This window comes from Acromyrmex echinatior, chromosome 4, assembly GCF_024713525.1.
Source record: "Acromyrmex echinatior isolate Ae372 chromosome 4, ASM2471352v2, whole genome shotgun sequence".
NCBI classification, from domain to species: Eukaryota; Metazoa; Arthropoda; class Insecta; order Hymenoptera; family Formicidae; genus Acromyrmex; species Acromyrmex echinatior.
Window position 1 is genome coordinate 6,067,453 of NC_141855.1, and position 16,432 is coordinate 6,083,884.

General features: G+C 33.7%; 1 protein-coding gene across 1 annotated transcript in view; it reads right to left on the bottom strand.

The window, feature by feature from the left end:
- LOC105151927 (Protein kinase, cAMP-dependent, catalytic subunit 1) overlaps positions 1-16,432 on the bottom strand; it is a 35,351-nt gene continuing 18,919 nt past the window's right edge. The window contains exon 1 of the mRNA XM_087405098.1: positions 1-16,432. This exon is cut by the window's right edge and continues 18,919 nt beyond it. The gene's annotated coding sequence lies outside the window, so the exon portion shown is untranslated.

Below are 16,432 nucleotides of genomic sequence, written 5' to 3' on the forward strand. Positions count from 1 at the left end.
TTTATAACTATTTAATTAATTTATTTGCATTTATCATATAATCACTTGTATTAGGGATACGTAAACAATTAGTTCGAATCAGCTTAAATATAAATAGTCTAAAACACACCGTTGCTGTTATTTTTTTATTCATTAACACTATATTCACAAACAAGATCACAATCGCAATCGCGAATGCTTCATTCCTTTCTTTCACCGATCTCTATATATTATTTATACATATACAATCGACCCGTATATTAATCTCAGCCGAAAAATCCGCAGATTTTTCTTCAAGAGGTCCTTTTTTAAGAACGTCTATTATTGCGAATAATAACTGTTTTAAACAACTACTGAATGAATATCCGCATAACGCGAACGTAATATGTGTAACATTCCAGTTGAGTCGATTCGACTATTAGGAAGCGAATGATTGAAATCATAATGCACGCATGAAATTCATGGACAGTTCGAGATATTCTAATTTTTCTTACAAGAAAAAATAGACGATCATTTGTAAATATAGGAAATGCTAAAACCGCATGTCCACAACATTTAGCATTAGCATGCAAAAGTGTCTTCTTTTACCAGTCTTGATCAACTTTTATGTAGGTTTAGTTTCATTACAGCTACCGTAATCTAAAAAGGATTACATTAATCGAAGACAGTTGATCAAGACTGATCCCAAATCGGTGTGGATAAGACGAGCAATAACACACCACGCAAATAATCGTCCGTCGTAATTATTGCTTCAAAGATTACGCACTCCACTGCAAATGCACCTCGTAATAGTTGCAATGTCCTAATCCGTTTATCGGATCGTCGATTATAATAACCGAGTTATAATGATGCATTTTATAATGTAGACACGCATAGAATGTCGTTTGCACAGCTTACAATAACTTATCTCGGGGAGAAGAGGGAAAGAGACGTTAAAAAATAGCAGACGTGAAAAAGAGAGGACTACTTAACTTACTGCACACTGGACGATGAGCGATGAGCGATATCCAATGAAAGTTCTGCTTTTTCTCACGTGATATAAAACTAAGCTCTCATTGGATATCGCTCGGGCATAACGCGTGTAAAACTAACAGAAAAACATAAGCAGTAAAATAAGCGATAAACGTATCGGCCAATTACAGTCGAGGACAAGTATAAGCAGTAGCAAATTAAAAATGTTAATTTACTTACTGCTTATGTTTTTCTATTAGCTAAGTTGTAAGATGGTTACACTCAGAAACACATAAATTGCGTACTTGAAAAACTCGCGGGGAAACCTATTCGCTAATTATATCGTGCATTTTACAGCTACTTATACGTATTGTGATTTCGTATCGATTTTTACGCTTATCAAGAATCGAGAGACCCGACTGGCATTCTTAATCACTTGCTTTCATTCTCGAAAATGCAGCAATCCGTAAAAAAATATCGCTTACACACATTACGATGTTTTTGTACATAGAATATAGACACGTTAGAACTTGACAAAAATTAACCTTCAATAAATTATCCTAATAGGTTTTATCTTCCGTATATTATACATACTTTGCGTCAACTTACGTTACTTATATTAAAAATAAATATAATTTTAGCATTTATCGAACCTGAAACGTAATACAATTAAAAGTTTCTGAAAGCATCTAATTTTATGACAATAATATTCGGGGAAACGAGGGAGATGAATACGGTGTATTTCTCGAAACCTGCTTGAAAGATCGCGTGAGATGTCATGACTATTATCAGTACTTCGTCTAATAATGGTTGTGAATGGTCATCCACTACAAATTGATTGATCAACTAATCGGAGGTATGTGTAGAATTAGATTATGATATCATGCTGCCATTATAATTCATGGAGCAGAACTTGGATTTCCCTCGCAAAGCAATGATACCGAAAGCATAAAAATCGTATGTGCATAACTAACTGTCGCTGTGACTTGCAAAGTCACTTAAATTTCACTGCCGAGCTACTCGATAAAAGATGATAAATAAATAAATCAGCGATAACGAGAGCTAATCGATCTCGAGACTGCACTGCGCAAGTCCGACCAAATGGACTCGATAAAATGTACAGCAACGAATGATATCATTACAATTTATCAATCTATCAAATATATTTGTGTTTAAATTGTTGCAAATAAATTTTTGATACAGCGATAAATTTTTTTCATAATATATAAATATAGCAAATCGATAACTTGATTTCTTTTGTAAAATTGCACGGAAAGAATGGTTTACTGGAGTACTTAAAAATTTAGTTAAATATAGATTTAAAAATAATTTTGTTGGACTATCAATTAAATAATTATGTAGAATGCTCATGATGCACACTATAAAAAATGTTCACATTCTTGTAATCAGCTCGAGTGTCCTATATAATTATTTTAATACATTCTAACAAAATGATTTTCAAATCTGTATCTATAAATAAATTTTTAGATATCTAAACAAACCATTTTATCGATGTAATTGCTTGAAAAGATACGTCATTTTAAAGCTTTATGTTAAAATCTCTTTTACTATTGCCAATGATCTTTTAATTTAATCTTATACCTCATTTTCATATTATTTTATTCTGAGAAAAGATGTTATAATATAAAGGAACGTTGTCACTTCATCGAGGACGACGACGCTTAATAAGCGCGCGTGTACCTATAGATTAATGAAAATCGCGCTTTCGAACTGTTCGTAACAATTGGCAGGTCACGCACACTCGTTTTGCCAAGTCGAATGCCTTCAGCATTCGAATTACCTTCCTGTCATTACATACGGTACCTGATGAAGTCTGACCGCAAACGTGAACGAGAAGTCAGATGGACGATACACGCGCGACACACTCCCCCACTTTCGAATCGGAAGTTTCAATGTAAAAATAAAGTAGAAATCTGCAATTTAAAGTCCATTTTAGATAGACTAATAATAATATTAAATCATGTATACGGCAAAATTGAATTTTTAAAATATATATTTTTCTTACATACAATTTGCGGATGCACAAATAATTTCCACAATTCTTTTACGCGACAATACAATAAAATATGTCAATTAAAACTCTAAATTAAATTAAAATTATTATCTTCTCCTTTTAAATATTCTTTTTTTTTATTTGACCTGGAAATAAGTTTATTTATACAATATATTACAAAAGGAGGACTTTATAAATTATAGATTTACGTTTTGTCATTGAATCTTCACATTTTCATTCTCATCTTATATTTCAACAAAATTAGTATATTTTTTAACGTCATTTAACATCTGACTTTATTACCAGATGAGAACACTGTTAATCGTAAGAACACTGAAAATCATTTTTGCTCTATCTCAATAAAATTACGAAAAATAGATATTTTTCACAGATTATATTTATACATAATGTACACATATAAATACAATAAGATTGTCTAGGATAGAATAAGAGAAGGACCATTTCGTGTATAAATATACTCTGTAAATATATTCCACATAAATATAATCCTTGCTTCCTCTGGGAATGGCCGAGTTATTCTGCTGCTGTGACAAGAATAACGAAAACGTCATACATGGCGCTACACATCCGCATGTGTGCTTTGCGCTTGAAGATCGGTCACATTTAATCATCCCATCCGTGCGATATGTGGGAGTTAAAAGGAAAAGTGATGTAAGTCAAGATTCTCGCAAACCGAGTCGAAGAGGAAATCTCGATCGATTTAAATAACCGTTTATACGAATACTTGCAATTAACGTAACAAAAAATAATTTCTCTAAAATCTTTACACAGAGAAAAAATTTGCTATGAATGCTAATCCTATGCCATGACGGTAAATTTATATGCACGTATAAGGATTGCAAATTATTTGCAATTGTAACAAATATTTATTCTTTTTTGTACTCGCTACAAAAATTATTTACAACAAATGCAAAATATTTTTTCAAATATGCAAATTTGTTTGCTATAAATAACAAAAAGAAATTTGACAATTAAATTTTGTAATCCCTTTTTACGTTTATAGCAAATTTTTCCTCTTTGTATATTTTTTCAAATTTTCCGACAACTCCGTGATTATATATGCTCAGATCGATCACCATGATCTTTTGATCTGTACGTTGTTACTTATCCTCTCAATCGTGCCAATTGCGTTAATAGAAAATATTCGTAATGTATAAAAATACATATTGGTAATGTATTTGAAATAAAGAGAATACAGACGACGATAGTTGTCGACTAAAGTTGTTCCCCAGCTGAGCCTTATCAATTATCATGCTCGAAGTCGCGCTAGCTTAGCCTTGTTCGTCAATGGTTTTAACAGCGAGCAACGAGTTGTGCTCCGCGAATTAATGCCGCGTAACTAACAATAGAAAACGCGCATCTCTCCCGCGGCGCCTGCAGTTGCATCCTATGCAACGAATTACATAATGAAGAACAAATGGCATTCCGCCACGTGATCACAACATATTTGCGATTACGACGGCTCTTTGTTGGAAGCTGCGTGATGCTCGACGAGCGCGAATTATTTATAAAGAGAACCAAGGAAGGAGAGCTCGTTTAAAATGGAAAATTTTTGCTTATAATATAAACGAGAAAACGTATCCATATTTAAACCGTAAAAATACATAATTTCGCGATAAGGTACCACGGTGATATTTGTAAGTCATATTTGTAAGTCGGATAAAGCGTATATACGGTTTGTCACTTTATTACTGATAAGGCTCGAATAAATTTTTCCACGACGATACGAGAATTCTCTCGATCATCTGGAAGAACACTACGACCAAAATTGACGAACATATGCGTTTAAATAAAATGTCATTGACCATGAGTTATGAATCGAACCGATAATTTATGGATTTTAACTCACCTGTCTGTTCGGAAATTAACATACAAAACGTAACGCACATTTAAGATGAACTGCCTCGCGTGATGAAGAGTTGAGAATTTTTTGAGATTTATTATTGATTGTAACGATATATAAATAAATAATAAAAAGTAACAAAATAAAAATATAATGCTTGAAATATGCACAGCAAAAACAATACCTTTCGACAAACGACTAATAATCGAGCCCATTATGATGTTCAAATAATCTTAATTAATATAAAATTTAATTATTATAAGAGCAATAAAAAGTGATAATAATTAAATAAAATCTAATATAATCGTAATCGTTTAAGTGTGTATTACACACATAATTCGAATATGTTTCAATAAAACATCAGAAAATAAAAACAATTAAGTCTGTAACTGAAAAGATCAAATTATTGAGATAATGAAAATATAGATAGTACATGAAAAGAAAAACGATTTTATTAAACTAAAAATTTTAATGGATACAAATCTAAAAATAATTTTCTACTATCTGTTTAAATTTTTCTATTATCTATTTTTTTAATAATTATTAAAATTTTTAATAATTATTATAAAAACGGAACTATTATGAGCAATATAATGCAAAACATTTTTACATTCTAACAACCAGTTTAAACATCCTACATAGTTATTTTGATAGTTCAATAAAATCATTTGCGAATTTGTAGCTAAATTTTTAGATATTTCAGCAAACCGTTCTTTCTGTGCATGCTCTTTCAAAAATCTTATTGATTTCATTTAAAAAAAAACATCATAACTCAACTGGTTACGACTGTTACCGGTATTGTATTTTAAAAATCAGAAATCGAAAGTTGATTGGAGTCACACGAAGGCAAAACACATTTCAACGAATGCGCGAAACAAGTATAGTTATCAGACATCAATAATTATACTGTATCTTAACATTGTTCAAATATTATTCATAACGTAGTAATATTGTGATTGTTCGGTGCTTCCCACGAGAGTGCGTCAATTTTAGCCGCGTCGGCAGGCTATAGTAGTACCAAGGTCGTGCCGTTGGCTTTTCTCTCAACCCGCCATCACCACGCTATTTCGAGAATTTTCTTAAATTCATCGCGTAATTCGCCACGCGAAATACCGAAATATGTATTGACGTCCGCAATTTCAGTCAACTCAAAATGGCTTTGGAAGAGTTCATGCAAAGATCGATGCTGTAATTTTCCAATTTATTTTTTACGTTGGATTTATTTGAAGAGAACAGCAGCAATATTTTCACTAATGATGAGTGAAGCGTAATTATTATTAATTAGGAGAGTTTAATATTATTTGTGATTCAACATTAATATTAAATATCGTCACCGCATTAATCAAGCTAAATATTATATTGGTTAAATTAGAGCAGCATCTCAAATAATATCATGGAAAATACACAGAATGTTGAACAATGAACATAACATATATTTTTTATACAATTTTTTGTCAACTTTTTCTCGGTAAATGACTTCTCTAATCTTTTTTTTTTAGAATTACAATTAAAAATTAAATCACTAAAATATTTAATGTATCAAAGAATAAATGACAATCCTCTTTAAAATTTTTATTTAGAAAAAGTAACTTTCAGCTCGTTGGAAAATAAATATCGTTGAAATTATAATCGGAAGTTTTATGACACTTTATATCGGAGAGAGTTAAATATAATTTATCAAGAATGGCAAAAATACTTCTCCGTTGCACAATGCAACTTGCGATAAAGTTTCGTTGACGCAGAAGCGCTCAGTGCATCCCATCTGTGTGTCGATGTGCATCACACACAGACACGAAATCTCATATCCGTCACCATGCCAGCAGCACCGTTACATCGTGTTACACGTCGGTGTCAGTAACATCAAGCAACGTCTGAGATTACCAGGGCCTTTTAATCAGTCCGTAGACCAATTTATTTTAATGCTTTGTGTCATTTTCACTTAACTAACGGTCGCGTTACGCTCTCTGCACAAGAACATCCGTAATGCGTACGTTACGTTAAGTACCGATCGTAAATTGAAATCTATACGTAACAGTAATCTTATATCAATGGACAAAGAAAATCATAACGTAAAGTTAAATTTTACGTTACGATTTTCTTTGGGCGGTAATATAAATTTACTATTACTTAAGCTCAAGTTTAAGATCAGTACTTAACCTAACGGTCATTTTTATACGGAAGAGAAGGATCTTACTGAAATTGAAAAATATGCTTTCGATTGCAACGAGTTAACATGATCACATTTCTACATGACTTCTGTAAAATTCCCTGCGACTTTTGCATAATGCATAATTTTGCTGTAATTATCAATAAAATTTTGTTATTATCAACAACTTTAATGACTGTTATCAATTAATAACGTTGCGAACATTTGTGCCTGTGCAGTAACTTGACCCTCTGGGATTTTGTATCATGCTATAATGCGGATTTCATAATCTTATCAAGAAAATTGTCTCGATCGATCGAATCCCCTTTTAAACGAGTCGAACTTATATCCTTACATCGGGAAGTAACCCGATTTCCGGTAGTATGTGCTCGACCTACTTGTTTCACTTCCCCACTACGGAACTCTATCCGCATTGATCATGTCGTGCATCGTCATCATTATCGATTCCCGCGCCCGTCTTTGTCCAATAAAAAAATAATCGCGATCATCCAACGCAACGAGGAAGCAACGTGTAATATCGCGTGAACGCAGATCCGGATCCCGACCATTTCCGAGACAATGGCTCGAACACGAATACGTTTTTCCGGCTTCACCCACTCCTGTTTCCAGCTTATCGTAATGATGTACCAGCAGCAGCCGCTTCCTCGATTACGAACAAGATTCTTGAACACGCACTGATGCGAAAAAAGAAAAAAAGCTGTCGAATAAAAGTAAATATTTAAATATTTAATTAAATACTTGCAAAAAAAAAACATAATCGTATATTCGTCGGTGAATTTGCAACTCTCTATGCATTTATATATGTATAAATGTCACGAATTTATAAATATTTTCTTAACGACCTTGATGAATTGAAAGCTTCAGATTGCAACAACAAAATGAAAATAAATGTCGAAGCGTTTTGAGGTAATTTCGACGACAGCAGGATATTGTAAATATCGCTTGATGTGTTCGAGATGTAGATGTATTTGGTGCATGTAGGATGCGATACATGCACGTCCTGCACATGAGTCGCAATATTGTCATACGGAAGAGTCACGTTATATAATGCTCCCCTTCGTGATCGCGAAACGCAAAGTGAATTCGGGTCGACGATCGCACGGTGATCGAAACGGCGAACGATGAAGTGGATCGGATAGGATTGCGGATGGGAGTGCACGTGTATCGCGTCGTGATCAGTCGTGATGCATGGACCACATGTAGCGCATGATGTGTGCGAAGTAGGAATTTGAATATAGCGAAAAAAAAAGAAGACAAAACAGAAGGGAGAGAGAGATCAAGCACGATGTGCGCCATGTAAATTATACAATCTTTACAATAGGATTTATTTAAATTAATATTTACAAAAAATGAGATTTTTTTGATATATCCATTAATTAATTCGATTAACTCATCGGCTGCACTAGATCCGGGTAATACAGGTCCGATCCTCGGGGGGGGGGGAGGGGGATTTTTATACCTACGTGTACAATCGCATTTTACAGCGGCTAACAATCGGCTACGATTTACAAACATAATAATCACAAGGCGAGAAAAATCCTCACTTTACAATATACTCCTCGATGCAAAATAGCGATAATATTGGTTTTATATTTTTTTTTCTCTCTCATTAATTCTCTTTTTATGTGTATGTATGTTTTTTTTATTTTTACTTTTATACTCACAGGTATCCCTATCGTGTCCCTATACACGTACAGACAAGTTTAAATACTTCACTCGTACGAACTTTGGCGTAACATCGTTAGCGGACAATTACTATTATTATTATCATTATCTTTTATTATTATATTATTCATATTATTATTATTAACGTTATTCGCCGTACACACGATCCTCGTCTTCGGCGCATAAAAACGATCTGGTGTGTGTGCTCTCTCTCTCTCTCTCTCTCTCTCTCTCTCTCTCTCTCTCTCTCTCTCTCTCTCTCTCTCTCACTCTCACTCTCGCTTTCTCTCTCACATCCACTCGATTTTCGCAAACGTGACGAAACGAATCGCCCCACGAATCATGTCGTTTGTTTCGCTCTCGCATTCGCGAATCCACTCACAAATACACGCCTCCTACGCTCTTCTTATCTTCACTTATCTAACATTACTATAAAACTGACAGAAATCAGAAAGTTTTCGATAAACCAACTAAAGTCTCGTGTTTGCTGCAAGTTCAAGCAGCAAATTCCATTTCAGACTCACGTTATTATTCGATGCACACGTGACTTTAGTATTTCTACCGTATCTGAAAGACGAAGTCTCAGATATCGGAAACGTCTCCCTCATACTTCTTGGTGACTATGACATATGATTGAATATTCCATGCACGCACATACATATAATAGAGTACATAGCATCTATCAACGTTGCGATTATCGAGTTATCGCATTATGAATTCACAATTCAATAGATGTGTGAAAGAGGAGCGTAATCGGAGTTCGATCGGCATGCCCGCGAGCGTTGCAACGACATTCAACCAGACGTAGCGAAACCATCCCGAAACATCGACGAGCAAGTGATATTGCTCTCGCGCCGATTTTACGCACCTCAATCTCTTGCAATTTGAGATTTCTATTCAGGTATACAATGGCAATGTTCAGAAAATCGATCAATAAACGCTCAATAATTCTTTAATATAATTGGTTCTTGCCTTTAGTTCTATTTTAGATCTAAATGCACAAACCATTCGCAAGATACATAAATAGATTCATAATAAGAATGGATTCATATAATCATAAAGAATTGCAAAGAACTGAGCGCCCACTGAGCTTTGTAATCTGAACATTGTCGTCCAATCTCTCGAGCGATTTTTCATACGCCGGTTTCTCGCGCTGAGGATCATTCAAACTAGTTCATTATCACCGAGAAACTTTGCGAGAGATTGACCGGAAAATCTTGGCATTTCACAGATCCTTCACAGGTCGCTTCGTGACGTCGTACATGTCGCAAAGGCCCGTTTATACGTTTCGTTTCGGTTCACTCTTTGCGAAAGCAGGGTACTAAACATTGCATTCAGAATCTTGTGAGATGCCGAAATTCCCGACTTGCACAGGTGTCTGCGCGGATTTAGGGCGGGAGCATAGAATCTTGCATAAGAAAATGAATCAATCAGGCGTTATATGCAAAGGTCTGTGCTCCGGCTTTTACGCTCACAAATTGCGCGAAGGGCAAACAATCGGATGGACTCGCTATGCGATCGCAATGCGTGGACATATCATAGATCAGTATTAATAGTCGGATCTTATATTTAGGATCGTCTTGAATACAGTCTTAAGATTATCATAAATCAATCAGAAAGCCGTATTAGCATCTTAATACATTACTTAAGACATTAATTAAGACGATCATAAAATAAGAATGAACTATGAATACCGCCCATACTTCTTGGCAGGAACGTGTAATGCCCATATCACATTTGCGATTGGAGATTGCGTCTGCGTCTCTTGACCAATCAAAAAGAAATTGCTAGTCAGCAGGTCCTTTCTGATTGTCAAAAAACGCAAACGAGAACGCAGATGCAATCTTTAATTCGCTAATGTGATATTGGCGTAACAGATACGTCGAATTCGCGATGATCCTTCCAAGAGTGCACAAGTTGAAGACACGCACGTGTGTTCGTTCATACACGCACTCACACATACACACACACACACACACACACACCTATACGCGCACGTATTTATATTTATATATATATATATATATATATATATACGTGTACGCATGCACGCATACATGCACGCACGATTTAAAAATCAATAAATTAATGTAGGTTATCTGGGTTTCGTTTTACTTTTAAAGAAGCTATTTACTTCATAATAATATAAATCAGATCTCTGGATAAATGATTTCAATTCTTTACAAGTCACTTATCTTCTCTTTCTCTCTCTCTCTCTCGTTCTCTCTCTCTCATAATTACATATGTCCATTTAAAAATATTTAACTGTAATTTTTGTTATAGAGGTATGTCACTTGGCCAAAAAACAATCTCCATTCATTCTTCTGTCTTCACTAAAGTACATGTATTATTACGTTAACTTTGCGTCCATTTTTACTTAAACCTTAATTGGTCTGATGAAATCACGGCCAATACTGCTAATTACAACAATGATAATTATAATAATAATATGACAATTATATCTGTATTATACAACATCGTCATAAAAAACTTTCCTCTAATATAATATAATACATAACGTAAATACACATAATAAATAAATATATGTACATAAATATGGAAATAGTTTCTTAAATCGTTTTTTTCTTTTCTTATAATAAAATATTCTTATTAATTAGTGACGGATTTTTTGCATCTAGATACTTCATTTCAATACATTCACTATTTTTATCTTTTTATATTGTAACGAGATCCACAAATATAATTTCCTCTTCGTCACATCAAGAATCTCGTTTCCAAAAATAAACAATATTTGGGTCGTGACTCGTAACAAATGTTATTTCAACGGACCAATTAACGCTTAAGTTGACTGTTTTCGCAAATGCGTTTAATTCTCAAAACAAACTCCAACGCATCACGAGCATCATCCGGATGAAAACATCAGTTCAGGGCAACACAAAAGGCTGAAAATAAAACTTCCACAGATGGAAATTTATCTGTGCCCTATTTCGCCTCTCTCAGCGCTGATTGACGCGACAAAAGCACCGAAACTTTCGGGCCCGCTGTATTTCTCGCTCGCCCGTATTTTTCGTCATGCATCGCAAAAGGTACTTTCGCTCGTATCAACGATTTCGTTCACGATTTTGTCAATGTTAATCGCCTACCACCGCGCGCGAATCGTTGTATTGAAATTCCACGGATGACAGAACGCGAGCGATAAAAACGCTGGAATCGCTAATGCACGTTATATTGTGCATACGTATACTTGCATGTACGTTTCCTGCGTACCACGCGCGTGAGAACGTAATCAAGTGGTACTCGAGGTGTGTTCGATTAAATATTTGCCGATCCTGTAAATGAATCATTAACACCGTTGAGTCAACTGACAACGGAAAATTTCGTTCGCCCTCTCAATTGCGAGCAATAACATCCAGTTCTATCTGACTTTTGTAGAAGTACTCGATATTAATCCTAGCAGAATAAAAAAGCAGAGCCCAATGTTAATCACTTTCAATGTTTCATTATAATTTACACTCTCTCAATTCATTACATATCTATTTTTTACACCTTTTCCTATTATAAAAATTTTACGATATATTTCTAGAATTGTTACATATATATTTTTGCATTACATTACATTAACACGCAATTCTAACAATTTTTTTATTTTAATATTCTTTTATGTCATTGTCGTAATTCAGAGTTTATTTTGCTAGGATCAATTTCGAACACAAATATCTTTATTGCACATTGTCAATTCTGATTGTAACTGATTGTCATTTCGTGTCGAGATCAAAAGCGGTCTTAATGTTCTGAACAATTACGAACATAAACGAAAATTTAAGCGTATCTAACACGAAATGCGGCGCGGAATGAAGATATATCTAGTAATATATGCCCTGTTATCGCGCGTGAAGCTGCCGCCTACGGATTGTTGAAAGCGGATTGTTTGAGCCATTATATCACGCACAATTATACAACGCATAAATACGATTTTATACCTTCAAAGTTTGAATACATTTTCGCGAGTATCATCATCGTGTAACTACGCCCACGATTGAACGTGGAAATCATTTTCTCATGCTCGTCGATGTAATCTTATGAATATACAAAGTGTGTGTCTAAAGAAATGTTTTCAGTAGTAGAGTCGCTATATAAATTGGCGTATATAAATGTCCTTCAATAGAATTTTCCAGGAAAAGAAAGCTATTGCAGAAATATTTTATGAAATAATTTACAAGAGAGCAGAATTTACTCAGAATAACTCTTCAATAAACGAGATACAAATGGCAAATAGCGCGGATCGTTTCAGATCAATCTTATTTATATACATATATAATAGAAAATTTTATCTCTCCTAATTTTAATTGCTACAAAATTTAGTTTTGTGTGAATGTCGATATTCGCTAAAAAAACATTGTCTCAAAAAAACTGTCATTAAACTCCTAATTTTGGGATATCTTTTATATCCAACCGAGATTTTAAATATATTCGTCCGAGAACGGCTGTGTGTAATGACTTTTTAATCTCTCGCCGCGACAAGAAGCGAAAAAGTGAAAAAAAGCGCCTTTTTTTACTTTACTCTTTAATTAGTTAATACATGAGGAGCAAAATCGATATATATATTGGCAATGCGAGTTCTTATGTGAGATTCTTCAGGAAAACAGATCAAGTGAAGACGACGAGACAAGACGAAAAATCGGTCATCGTATTTCAAGCCAATTTTTCTACAGCGACGACTTAGGAAGTTGTCTCGAAAAGTGAAAAATCACTGACATTGAAATAGATCCTATAAAGAAACTTTCCGTGCTTGACGAACGAAATCAAGATAAGAGATCAAGAAGAGCGTGTCGCCTGACGAGATTCGTGTTGCATTTTCAAGGCTAAATTGACAAACTACATATTTGATGATAAAGATTGAAGAGCTCCAGAACGTGCTGAAGTAAATAAATCTTGCTTTTAATCAAGCTTAGGTTAACTCTACTGTCTGTTCAAATTTACTGTATGATCATATCGTTTAAGTCAATATGATCAAAAAGCTTTAAAAAATAAAAGTAAAATTTTTGCAGAAAAAAGATCTTACATTAAAAACAAGTCATTGTTAAATGTAAGACAAAAATTTATCAAATATTAGAAGAAGTTTTTAAATAAAATGTTAGTAAGAAAATTAATTACATTTTAAATAAACTCGAACAGATCAGAAGAGTTAATAAAAATTCCTTTCTTAAATTTATTCGGCAAAAGATACAGTCGTACAAATAAAAAACTTAAAATCTCACGAAATGTAATACCGAAAGATGTAATGTCGAAAGTAATGTCGCGCATCATCGATTGGGAAAAAGTCAGTCAAAGACAGGTCTGAGATTATCAAACCGCGGCAACGCCGCGGATTATCGCAGTAAGATTAGTTCGGGGATTCATTAAATCCGTTAGATTATCGTTAAATCAAATCTAAGCGCCGCAAGGTAAAAACGAACTCTCGTCATCGGATCAGACGTAATTCACTCCACATGAAGACACAATTTTCTCTCGAGCGAGCTCCTTGAAATTCGAGAAGAATTAGGGAGGATCGAAGCTTCAAAGCTTCGCAAAAAAAGACAAATCAAGGCTCGTAAATAATTTCGAATTGGAAAGATAAAAAGCCAGTGATTTAAATACTGTTCCTTAAATGCGAAAACTTTTTTAAGATTTCTCTGCATAATCTCTCTCGCATCTTATTATTCATATCGATTTTATTTCTTTTTAAATTATTTATAACTATCTCATTATTTTATAATTTTCCACAGATTTTATTTTTCAAAGCAAATCTTTATTATTTAAATATTCTTTCTTACTTAAAATATATCAATTTATTATTTCATATCAAAATATATTTATGGTATTTAATCTTTAAAAAAAAGACATGCTTTTGATTTCATTAAAAAAACGAGGACGCAAGTTTGAAAGTAATTTCAACTATGTCAGAAAATCTGTCACTTCATCGAATTGCACTCCATCTTGAGAAATCACCGAATTGATTGATTTGAGAGAGGCGTACACAGATTAACGACAAATATACCGCACCGCGCGCAAATTGCAACGCACCGAGACGGAGCTCAATGAAGTGCTTCGTCATTGAGCGATTGTCCTCGAAAAGTCAAAGCATTTAAGTACATATAAACCACTCAAACTAATGGTCATTGAGCTATACCTATCAAGGCTTATACACAGGCTTCATTCGTTGAACAGTCGCGCTAGGATCTACAGAGAGGGATCAAAGGCGTACGACACACGTCGAAGCAATTACATTAACGTAATAAAATACTTTTCAGCGAGTCTGCTAATTTCCACTTTTATTCTCATTTTACAATCTGAGGGTTTTCAACATTTTCCATTTCTTGCAAGATATGAAAGAAACATTCAACTTAATGGAATGACGTTGAAACTTACTGACGTCTGCAAATGCTTCGAAGGTGTATAACGTTCTAATGACAGATGAAACGATCGCGAAGTGCTGCTGCATAATTGCGATAATCGCCCGATATTCGTTGCTACATCTGGTATCCAGACGTGACAAGTCTCAACAATATTGAATAAAATTACAATATCGAATCCTCAATACGACGATACTCTCTATTGAGATACTAAACACTCAATTCTAATATTATTGAATGAAAAAAAGGAGAGGGGAAAGTGTGACACTATTATTAATATAAAATTCTTCATTGTCTCTGTGATTACAAAGTAAATAAAAAAAAAAATATAATCAATGATTTTTGTAGTGACGTAAAACCAGTAATTAAAGTCCAGTAATTAAACCAGTAATTAAAAGAACATTTTCTGTACACAAAATATTTTGTCTGTGCGTCGAAATTTCCAATTATATAGATAACTTTTTAGTATTATACTAGGATTTAGACTCTTGATTATCCATCGAATCAACCAAACAATGCGCGACTTGAATGCAAGGAGATAATGAAAGTTAAATGAAAAAAGTTTGGAAATTCCGCAATGTTATTGCACTGATCCTTGAGAATACACGTCCGTCTACATGCATACACTTTATTCGTAGGACTCATTTGCCAAACCTGTTCTCAATAATCATAAATATTTTCGAAGAAATTGAGAATATGCTCCCGCGAGACAGAAAATTATTAGCAATTTCCTGTTGCAATAAAAAAATAACGAATACAAAACAAATATTTTCAGAAATCAAAAATATTTTTCCACCAACAGCCTACACATTTCACATTTGCACATGGATAAATATTATATTAATCTGAGATCACAGTGTATGTTATCGTAATTATAGTTTAATATAAGAGAATTACTTTTTTGTAAATAGTTGTTGTAATTGCGGATTACGATACAAATGTTAGTGATATAAAAAAATTTAATAAAGGCTATAAAATATCCGTTTCGACAAATATTTAACTAATTTTTATCCTTCTCACAATTTAATTTCCTGTAAAATTCAAACATTACCTGATCGTTCATTTATGCAATATCCTTGTTGAAATAAAAATCCTGAGAAATGAATTTACATCGCTAGAGTAAATTACATATCGTTAAAAAATAATTTTAAAAAGCTGCAGTATAATTTTACAAATTAAATAATCTACAATTTTCAACGCGGCTCGGATTTAATTGGCGTGATTAATTAAACTTTCTGTTTTTCCTCATCACAATTACGTTATAAATAGACAATTTTATTTATAATTGTGCGTGTTGAAACATTCTAACTAACATGAATACAAATAATATAAATACTGTCTAATGATTTATCGTGAAAAATTATGCGGGCGATCTGTGACATTTAATGAATTCCGCGGCCTTCGGAGGTCGAGCAATGTGCACGCAAAGCAACGAACTT